The sequence below is a fragment of the Diabrotica undecimpunctata genome, chromosome 9 (assembly GCF_040954645.1).
Source record: "Diabrotica undecimpunctata isolate CICGRU chromosome 9, icDiaUnde3, whole genome shotgun sequence".
Taxonomy (NCBI): domain Eukaryota; kingdom Metazoa; phylum Arthropoda; class Insecta; order Coleoptera; family Chrysomelidae; genus Diabrotica; species Diabrotica undecimpunctata.
The window spans coordinates 83156876-83168315 of record NC_092811.1 but is presented as its reverse complement, the minus strand read 5'-3'; the positions used below and the strand labels follow the sequence as shown (position 1 = coordinate 83168315).

The window sequence follows — 11440 nt, the reverse complement described above, 5'->3', positions numbered from 1 at the left end:
TATTTGTTTTCTTACGATATGATTTTAATTTTAGTTTTGTATAAGCACTTCTCATGTGTAACTAAATACAGTAAACAAAAATTGTTTATTTCGTTCAAAAATTAACTTTTTGTTCATTACAAAATAATAAAAGAATAGTTTTGTTTTAATTGTTTCATTTTATTTCTTTGAGCTCGTTTCCTTACGAGGATAAACTAAAGGAATGGCGCCCATTACAATTAAATTTTAAAGATAATACAAACAGCTTCTACGCGATTTTTGAAAGAACCGCATCCAAACTCTCAGACACGAGCAAAAGGGTCTAGATTGTTTGTATACTCAAGTAAATAGTTTTCTCAGGTTACAAAATGACGCTGCACCGTGGGGCTTACACATGTAATAGTAAGTTGTCATGGGAAATCTTATTTTTCTTTCCTTGGGAACTTTTATTCCAAAAGATGAGTTACTAGACACGTTTTTTATAATAAAGTGGCCACCACTTATTGGAAGTCGAGGAAAGCATCGTGTCTCAGCAGGTGTACTCAGTAGCGGGTTTTTAGAAGCACTCATTATTACATTAAGAATTTCTTCTTCAGGTACAGCCTGTCAATTTTTTTAGCTTCCTCTTGATCAGGACGAAATCTTGATAACACGACATGTATCAGTGATCCCTAATTGGATAGAGCAAGTCAACGCTGTCAAATTTACAGAGTGCAACAAGTGCCATGATAAACTTTGCAACAGGATGGTTTTTATTTCAACCATCGCAGTTATCAGTAAACATTTTTCTACGTGAGGATCGCATAAAATGTATGTCTCAATGTAGTTACTCAAAAGACTTAACACCTCGTTCAGGCCTTTGTCACCCTCTCCTTCATGGGAAACATAGCAGATAATGGTTGCATCTTTCAAATTATGAATTCTGAAAACACTAATTGTTAATTTTCTGTAATAGTAGAGATTTGGCACAAGTATAATCGGCAAAGATATATTGGCCATGACATCTATTGCAATTGCTCTGAGATAAATAAAAAATTTTTTGCTCCTGCGCTTATGAACTATGAACTCAGCTACAGCTACTCTTTTTGCGTTGTTATTTAAAGATTTATTTTTGATTTTTAGCTGTTACTAGTTTGTTGGTTGGTTTACTTGTCTATTAGGTAAGTTACATCCATTTTACGTTTATTTTCTTTGATTACCCCTTCTAATTTAGCCATAACAGTATTTCGCAAGTGGATATAGATCCTTTTGCCATTAGAGATCGTTATAAATAGTTTTAGTTTCATTCCTTCCATATTGCATACTGCAAAATTTAAACAAGATATGACTTAAAACATATATTTAATGAAAACTGCCCATTTTAACAATGTATTCAGTCGAATTAAAAAATAGGGGAGTATCAACAGAAGTGAAAATCTTTATAGACATGACTGGAAAACATCTGTTATGTTCAGAAAAATATTTAATTTCACTGAATCTCAAAATACATTTAAAAAGTTAAAATTTTTTTTGTTTGCTTCAATTTGTTAAAACAAATACGAATCAAAGTTTATGTAATAAAACTAATACAACGGAATATCAAAGGACTCAACAGTTATATCTTTAACTTAATGAAATATCGGTTGAGTTTACCGAAAGTACAAGCTGAATATAGCCGCAAATGTCAATTATGAAATAAAATATTTCGGTTTGGCAGTGTTGGAATGTTTTTATAATGCATATGTTGTATGCTTCAAATATACAGAGTTAAAGATTTTAAAAAGTACATTTTGATTATAAGTACTATTTTATGAATTCTGCAATTTTTAATTTATATGAAACAATGAGTAAATATTTGTCTCTTTCGAGATTAATTGCAAACATCTGTTGCAATCTGGCAATTGCTGATTTGACGATTGCCAAATCTATCCCCTAATCTATTAAAGGGCAATTGCCAAAAAAAATCTAATAATTAACTGCAATTAATCTCCAAAGAAACAAATATTTACTCATTCTTGTTTTATATAAACTAAAAATTGCAGAATTCATAACATAATATAATAAAAATGTACTTTCTTAAAGCTTTATCTCTTTATATTTGAAGCATACAGCATATACATTATAAAAGCATGCCAACACTGCTAAACCGACATTTTTTATTCGATGTTTGACATTTGCGGCTATAATCAGCTTGTACTTTCGGTAAACTCAACCGAAATATCACCTACTGACAGAAAGAAAACGGAAAAAAAAGTTGGTATAGGGTCTGGAACCCCAGTTCGATACCTCAAAATGAAAAAGAATATAAACAGATGAAGATTGACCACAAATCCAGTAAAATTCTTCCTTGGATAAGGAGGAACTTATATATTAAGTTTCAAGGCTCTAGGACTTTTTCTTCAAGAAAGAGAAAAAACAAGAATATGAGAAGAAAAAGACCTATTTGCTACAAATCAGATTTCTTTTCTCTAAGAGGAACCTTTCAAATTTTAAGACTGAGTCTTTTTCTTCAAGAATTATGACTCGGCCAAACAGAGATCGATACGATTTCAGAAAGGACCTATGAGCTAATAAATAGTTGCAGGAAATATGGATATTTTTGAAGACCCCGTATCAAAGAGTGGATTACTTAAGAGATCTGGATCATTGAATTTTTACTGGTGGAACTATTTAAAAATAGACATTGTCAACAAGTAACTAGATATATATTGGGAGGTTAATGTCTCGAGGGGGCATTTAGTTACGTAAAGAGCTATTAAACCGTAATAAAATAATAAAAGAATAAGAAAAAGATGTAGGTACTGCCTAACTGTTCGCAAACAAAAAAAAAATACTTTTTTTTACTTTTTGACAGAGACATTACGCCTCGTAATAATTTTGAGAACCAGATCTTTCGGATCAGGATCGTTCGCGAATGACGCATCACCATTAATACTTAAAATTTAATACTTTATGAAAAATTAAACATCAATAAATAAATGGGTAATTGATTTTTAAAATCAAATTATGATCGATTTGCGGTACAGGCATGCAACTTACATTACATTTACAAATTTCATAAGATGCCAAGTTGAATTTTTTTTTTTTAAGAAAGTAAATTTTTCTCATACCTATCTATAGAAATTTTCACTGCAAAATAAATTACATAAGCTCACATTAAAAAAACTATGCACATTGTCAACATATAAGCAACAAAATAGTGAAATTATTAATTATCTATCTACATATTATAATTTATTTTTTTACATTTTATAATAAATATGACAATTTAGACAACGATTATTAAACTAAACCTACACCTACTGTTATATAAAATCAGTCTCAAATAGATTTCTGCTGATCAAAGTAAATTTTTAGATCAAAGACATAAAAGTACCTAAATGAATTGAAAAGCGGCAAAATTAATAAAAACGGTTAAAATTGTGCATGGAAAAATATTGCTGATATTAATAGAATCACTGCAATTTAAATTTATATTTAGAAAAACTGAAGGAAAAAAATTTGGTAATGGAGAAATATATTAAGGTAAAATACAAAGAAAACCATATAAATAATTGCAATATCAAAAATTGGCCTACAATGAAGAACAAGTAGCCTACCAAATGCTAAAACAAATATTTTTAGTAGGGGAGTGTTGGCTAAAACAGGATGGTCTCGTAAAACGGGATACCGACGATAATTTAAAAATAAGCGGCGCCATCTAATGACCGGGGATGTTAATCACTACAGATACCGTCTATTTGAATGTAGCAGGAGGTTACTCTGATTTGTGGCTTGTGGCAAATGTTAGTTTAAAAAAGTATGGTTATGCTAATTAGTTTCATCCGTAGTTAGTTAAGAATTATTAAGTTTAAATCAACAAAATAAATACCGGCGAGTAATTTATATGATTCTCTATGTGTTTTGCGATATTTGTGAATATGATAACTAATTTTTTTTTGTTGAAAAATTTCAAAACATAGTGTTTAGTTGGGTAAAATGGGATATCGAATGGTTGGGTAAAACTGGATACTATCCGTTTTGTCCAACCAAAACGAAGATACTTTTTAACAAGCATATTAAATTTAATTTTTTTAGGGTTATTAAAAGATAGAAAAATAAGAAAAAGTGATCGGCAGTCTTTGAACGAGGAAAGTATGCGCCAAGCAGTGGAAGAGGTTCTTGGCGGAAAATTGGGTTATCTTAAGGCTTCTAAAGAATTTGGGGTATCTCGAACAATTATTGAAGCCAGAGGAAAAAAAATAAAAATGGAACTCTCGAACCAGAAAATTCAGTAAAGAAAGGACTAGTGCGTCACAGACCGGTTTTCACAGCGGAACAAGAGGAGGAGTTGGTAGAACACATTTTGAGAATGGAATCACGACTATTTGGTTTTACTTTGAATGACTTTCGAAGTTTGGCTTTTCAGTTAGCTCAACGCAATAGATTAAATAATCCATTTAATAAAGCTTTGTTATACAGCTTTCTAAAAAGACATCCAACCGTTAAACTTCGTACCCCTGAGCCAACATCTCTAGCTAGAGCCATGGAAAAAATATAAAATACCACCCGAACGGATTTACAACGTTGACGAAACGGGTATAATGACTGTGCCAAAGAAAAGATCGACATGTTTATCATTGCGTGGGAAAAGACAAGCTGGGTGTATATCTTCAGCTGAACGTGATGTTCTTGTTACTGTGGAAATTCGCATGAGTGCTTCTGGTTTATTTATGCCACCTACCTTCATTTTTCCCAGGTCCAGAGCAAAACGTGAGCTGCTAGATGATGCTCCACCTGGCAGTAAAGCTTTCTATCATTCGTCAAGATGGATGCAAAAAGAAATTTTTTCTAATTGGTTTAGTCATTTTATTGAGTTTTTAAAACCCTCCAAAGGACATCCTGTTCTTTTACTTTTGGACGGACATACGACCCACACAAAAAATATTGACGTCATAGAGAAATCTAGAGATATTGGTGTTGTAAGGTTGTGCTTCCCTCCGCATGCCACGCATCGATTGCAGCCTCTAGACGTCAGTTTCATGTCACCACTCAGCACTTATTTTACGTCAGAAGTTCAAAAATGGATGCAGCAACATCCATGTTGACCAATCACAGTCTCCCAAATAGGAAATCTTTTCGGAAGAGCATATATGAAACCTGTTAGCGTCCAAACCGCTGTGAATGGGTTTAGAAAGACTGACATTCAACCTCTCAATCCGGAAATTTTTAGAGAATAATCGGCGCTCTCCACCTCGTACACCACCATTATCACAAAACCAAGTTGATGGCGAGGCAGAAAATGAGAATTCTCCAAATACATTGCCTTCAGATACTTTTACAGCACAAAAATTTCCTAAAGTGCTTGAAAATAAGGAAAATTATCATGTTACTAATCCTGCTCTTTCTTGCAACAAGTTCTATGCTAATGCAATACCCTCCTGTTCGTACTCTGCCAATAAATTTCAAGTCACTCCCAAAGAACTAGTTGTCCTTCCTCACGCAGAAAGAAAAATTAACGCTAATGATAAAATGAGAGGAAAAACAGATGTGTTAATCTCAACACCTTAAAAGGAAGAACTGAAGAGGTCTATAGGTAAAAGGCCCATCAAGAAACCAAAACTAAATTTGGAAGAAAAACAAAATTGGAAAGGCAAAGGAAAAAATAAGAAATATGTTCCAAAACAAAGAGAAAGAAACAAAAGAGATAGCAGTTCAGATGATGAAGACGAAGTTTGCATTTATTGCTCGGAACTGTATTCCAAATCAAAATCAGATGATGGTTGAGTAATGTGTGAGCAATGTCGATTTTGGGCTCATGAAGCATGCGCCGGGGTAGAGAATGATGGCGAGCCATACTCATGCGATTTTTGTCGGTTTTAAACTATAAATTTATATAATATTAATGTTATATGAATAATGTTTTATTTTTCAAGTCAATATATTTAACTTCAATATCGTCTTTAGTCACATTCAAAAACCATCCCGTTTTACGCGACCAGGTGGACAAAACGGGATACTTTACCATTTTTTTAAAAAATTGACTTTTTCAATGTTATCGTCAAACTATTAAAGCGTAATTAAACTTAATCATAGGAAGTGGTCAATAAAGAAGTTACAGATAAGAAGAAGTAGATATCAATAGCATAGTCAAATAGTTATTGAGTCAAATAACGTTAGCTATCTCGTTTTGTCCAACTCTCCCCTATATAAAGTGAATTTAATATGAAAGGGGGTATTATAAAATATGTACAAAATAGTATAGAAACAGTAATGTAAGAGTTTCTTATATTGTTACATGATGAGTTTAATATAGTATCAAGATGAACAAGAAAAAACCGAAATAATTTATTTTAGACAATTATGAAGTATGTTAAACGACAGATGAATAGTAAAGCAGTATATTCGAAACCATGAAAAATCAAAGGTGACGTTCAGTAATTTACCAATTATTAGGAATAACTAACAGAAGAATGAGCGAAAAATAAAAAAGAAGTATGAAGGAACCAATTTAGATTTAATATGAGCAGATACGATTTTTATTAGAAAGTAGTTATGGAAAAGTCCATAATAAACTTTTATGGAGTATAATTGACCTTGAGAAAGCATCGGATAGGATACCTAAGATATTCAAATAATCCAAAAGTGAAAGTCGGATTCGATCAGTGATATCTAATTAGTCTGGTATCGAGTAACCGCTAAAGTTTGTATAAATATGTTTTTTGGTGTTTTTTTGTTATCTGATGAATTATTAAGGACTGGTTTGAGCAGAGTTAAACTTTGATTGGTACAAACATATTTTATTCAAAATATTAAGTATGTACGGTCAAATCAATATTAAAAATAGTTTTCTTTCGATGGTAGGTACTTTCGATGCCGATAAAAAATTATTTTTAATACTTACTTTGGAATCAAATTACATAGAGAACTTTTATTATTAGAAAACACTTATAATGTGATAGAGAAGGTGTAGCAGATTTAGAAGTATCTGCAAAGGTATGGTAATAGAACACAATCAAAATGTCGATAATATATAAATTTGAAACTGAGTATCAGAATACTAAATTAATTGTATGGGCAGGATATATAATGTAACTACTCTCATTAGAATGGATAAAAACAAGAAAACTAACCTGTTTTGCGTAGACAGTGAAACATCCAGAATAGTACAACTCTTTGCACCTTGTGATACAAGGAAACAATAGCAGGAAGAAGAGGTCCAAGAAAAGCATTGCGGCTTAAAAACTTAAGCCAATGGTGCGCAAAAATACCCAAATCTCTTTTTTAATCTAGATAACAAGGTAATAATCGTCTATATAAGTATATATTAGATGTCTTGCAATTACTAGGATTACTAATACCACCAACATGTTACTGAAATATTCTCTCCTTCCATATCACCAAAATTAAACTGAAGTATGAATGTTTCCACTAGCTACCGCCAAAACCTAAAAAATAAAATAGTTTTAAAACAATATCACAATGAGAGATGAGTTTACAGAAAAATGTTAACTATAAACTATAGATATGGTAAAGAATTACTAAAAAATTAGAAAGGGATAATCCCTAGAAGTTGGCTGTATATCATAAAGTTAAAAAACTTCGTACACTTTATGTCATCGAATGCCATAGTCTGTGGACTAGTACACATTTTTTTCCCATTGGCTCTTAACTTGGAAATCCCTATTTATCGCTCGAACGGCGCATATAAATATTGGCGATTTTCAGGTCAGCCAAGTCAGTCCCTCACGGGCTCTCCGAGAGCTTAGTGCTCTTGATCTGATGTTTTATTTCGACTTATTGTACCTTTGTCATGTAAGAAATATCTTGTCTTTTTATCAAGACAAGCCATCAGAAGATAAATATTTACAAGTCGTTACCCAGTAAATGGACTTGGGTAGATGAGCTCTCGACAGTATATTCGAAGCCCTCTACAGAGCATCCGGGGATTTCAGAAGGTGTTTAGACCCTTATTTACCTCCCCGAGATGACATTAGTTTAATTGAATGCGATGTATAGTTTTGATATTCTGAGTTCTGTAATTTATTAAAAAAACATACAGAAGTTAAGAGTAAAATTTTGACTAATATGTGGTTAATTAATTACTTTGTAGTACTTGCAAAATAACCTCAAAACCAAACAGTGGTTGGGTTTAAATGAATTTACATCCGAACTGTAGGAAAGTTAAATGCCAACTAATTTGATATGTCAAAAGTGATGTTTACAATGACAATAACATTCGGAATATGATTGACTGTACATTTTTTAAAAAGTAAAATAGGCAAAGGACCCATATTTTGAACTCTATATGAATTTTAATAAAATTAGCTTATTAAACTTGAGACAGTAGCTAGTACTTATTATTAGTAATATTATTTAAACTTATTTGTTTATATTTTATGAATTGACTATAAAATTAAATTAATCAGAAAAATTTAAAATCAAGCTGATTTTTAAAAACGGACAGAAATTCAAATTTGATGATTAGAGAAAGTGAGTGAATTAAGAATGAGTTAATTGGTTGAATAACTAAATGTGAAAGAAGAGAAAATTTATTTTATAGACCACTGGGAGGGATTATCGTATCCTGTAGTGTAATTATGACTAATTGTGTAAGAGAGGTTCTACACCTCATAATACAGGGCAAGATCACCGAAAGAAGGGGCCCAGGTCGAAGAACATCCTGGCTCCGAAATCTCCGAGAGTGGTATCAATAGACATCCGCTAATCTGTTTAGGGTTGCCCTAAACAAAGTTATTAGTGCCAATATGATCGTCAACGTTCGATAATCGAACAGTGTACTAAATGAAGAAAAGTGACTCGCCGTTAGGATGAGCAAAATGCCCCCAATCCCAAAATTATTTAAATTAAAAAAAAATTAAATTTTTTTTATTTTTTTAAATGCTAAGTGATTAAAAAATAAGACCACCCACTATCCTCAAAAACGTAAATTTTTTGGTTTTATTTTTTTAGTAATTTAAATATTTCAAAAAATTCACACGCATAGTTGAGGCTCTTACAAAATTTGTCTATTTTTATAGACCCATAATTATTTAAGTGTACTTAACCCAAAAATGCATTTTTTTTTTTTTCGAAAAAAGCGTATAACTTTTTTTTGGGGCGACTGCAGGCCCAATTTTATTTTGTATATTAGATTAAAAATTATATCTCTGATTTTTTCAGATTTTTCTATATTGTGCGCCATCTTCAAAAATCCGAAAACTTTGTTTTATGGGTTTTAGGGGATTTTCTCCACTTTATAGACTTCAAAATAGATCAAAGCAAGATTTTTTATAGGTTACATATATTTTAAATTTAATGAGATTTTTAGGATATTTAAAAATTGGGAGAAAATCCTTTAAACCACTCCCCCTCCCCCAAACCACGTTTTTCACGGATTTTGGCGGGGTAATCATATTTTTTGAGATCGCCATAACCTGAATCAATTTCTCATATTTTTACTTTTTATGTGATTAAAAATAATGATACTGCGCAATTTGCCTACATAGACCAGTAGGTTACGTGTACATAACCTAATAACGCATTTTTGTTATATATAAAAAAGCGTATAACTTTTTTGGAGGTGACTGCAGGTCCCATTTTTTTTAATTCTGTGTATTTGCTCAACAACTATCTGAATTAAAAAAAAATCCCTATGGCGCGCCATCTTCAAAAATCCGAAATTTTTTTTTAGAGGTTTGATATACTTATTTGAAGTCTATAAAATCCTAGAAAATCTCCCAAAACCCCTAAAAAAGAGATTTTTGGGGGTTTTTGGAAATGGCGCGCCTTACGAAAAAATCAGAGATACAGTTTTTGATCAAATAGACAAAATAAAAAAAAATTGGACTTGGATCTCCAAAAAAAGTTATTGAGTTCTTAAAAAAATGCATTTTCAGGTAATGTACACCTAACCTATGGGTCTAGAAAAAAAAATAGACAAGTTTTGTAAAAGTCTTTACTATAAGTGTGAATTTTTTGATATTTTTAAATTGATTGACTACCAGAAAAAAATATAAACGATAAAATGAAGTTTTTACGGCAGGATGAAGGGTGGCCGGCTAAAATTTCTGTCTTATTTTTTAATTACGTAAAACGTAAAAAATGAAAAAATTAATTTTGGTTGTATCGATCTCAAAAATTAAGATTATTTCTGCAAACCATGGTTTTTTGGAGGTTTAAAAGTGTTTCGCCCAATTTTTGAATGCCCTAAAAACCTCATTTAATTTAAAATATATAAAACCTTTAAAAAAACCTTGATTTGATCTATCTTGAAGCCTTATAAAATGGAGAAATTTCGCAAAAAAAAACAATTTTTTGGATTTTGGATTTTTGAAGATGGTGCGTCTTCTGGGAGTGAGGACAATTTTCCTATCTTAACGGGGGTACCCTTTAATAGGTTGTATATGTGTAAGGGGAAATTTTGAATTATAATTGTTGATTTATTCTTTTTCTTTATTTCTATAACAATATTTTCTCATATTTTCAACATTTAATTTCCATTACACTTCTCATAAAAATGTTTCTCAATATATATTTATAACATAACACCAAATAATAGACAATTTCTTTTAATTCATAATCTCTTAGAACATTCACTTCAGTAATCATTAAATGTCTCCCATTTTTCTTAAATACTTTTTCATTCAATTTTACAACTTACATCAAAAACTTATGACACTAACTATGATTCATCCATCACTATCACTATTACATTTTATCTTATGATCCTTTCAATTATTTACTGTCTTTTACCATCAATAATCCTAGAAAACCCTCACTTTTTTCAATCAAATTTAAATAATCTTTATTTTACAATTACAATTCAAAATTTTCCCTTGCACATATACAACCTACCCTACAGTTGGCCATCAAATTTCCAATACAATTCTTTTGGTTATTCATCATTAATATTACCTTATTCAGAAACAATTGGTTATAATTACAATACAGGATATTAAAACCCTTTAAAGTGATCTATAAAATATTTTTTTTTCTTTCACATTTAGTTATTCAACCAATTAACTCATTCTTAATTCACTACTTTTCCTACTCATCACATTTGAATTTCTGTCCTATTGTAAAAATCAGCTTCATATTTATCTGGATCAATTTAATTTTATAGTTAATTCATAAAATATAAACAAATAGGTTTAAATAATAATAAAAATACTAGCTATTGTCTCAATTTTAATAAACTAATTTAATGAAAATTCATATTCGCTCTGTGCGTGACTGACGCGATACCTACCGCTTTCATCTGACAGTTTTGGACCTCCCAATTTAAGGTTAAACATATTAAATACAGACGAAATTGACAATTATTAATAATTAGTTTTTTAATTATATTTTTCAGTTTATGTACAAAATAAATGTAGTATTAAAATCTGGGTTTCTAAAAATTGATCATAATTTATCCTTTCAACTCCAAACGGAAAAGAAAGGGAAAAATTGTACTTGTATTGGCAAATCAATTTTTTTATGTGGAAGAGCATGTACCTAA

At 30.9% G+C, this 11440-nt stretch overlaps 1 protein-coding gene across 2 annotated transcripts in view; it reads right to left on the bottom strand.

The window, feature by feature from the left end:
• Positions 1–1208: 1208 nt before the first annotated feature.
• LOC140450192 (aurora kinase C-like) overlaps positions 1209–11440 on the bottom strand; it is a 44494-nt gene continuing 34262 nt past the window's right edge. The window contains exon 3 of one of the 2 annotated variants that reach the window (XR_011951984.1): positions 1209–7385. The gene's annotated coding sequence lies outside the window, so the exon portion shown is untranslated. The remainder of the gene's footprint in view (positions 7386–11440) is intronic. The other variant, XR_011951983.1, reaches the window with a different exon arrangement.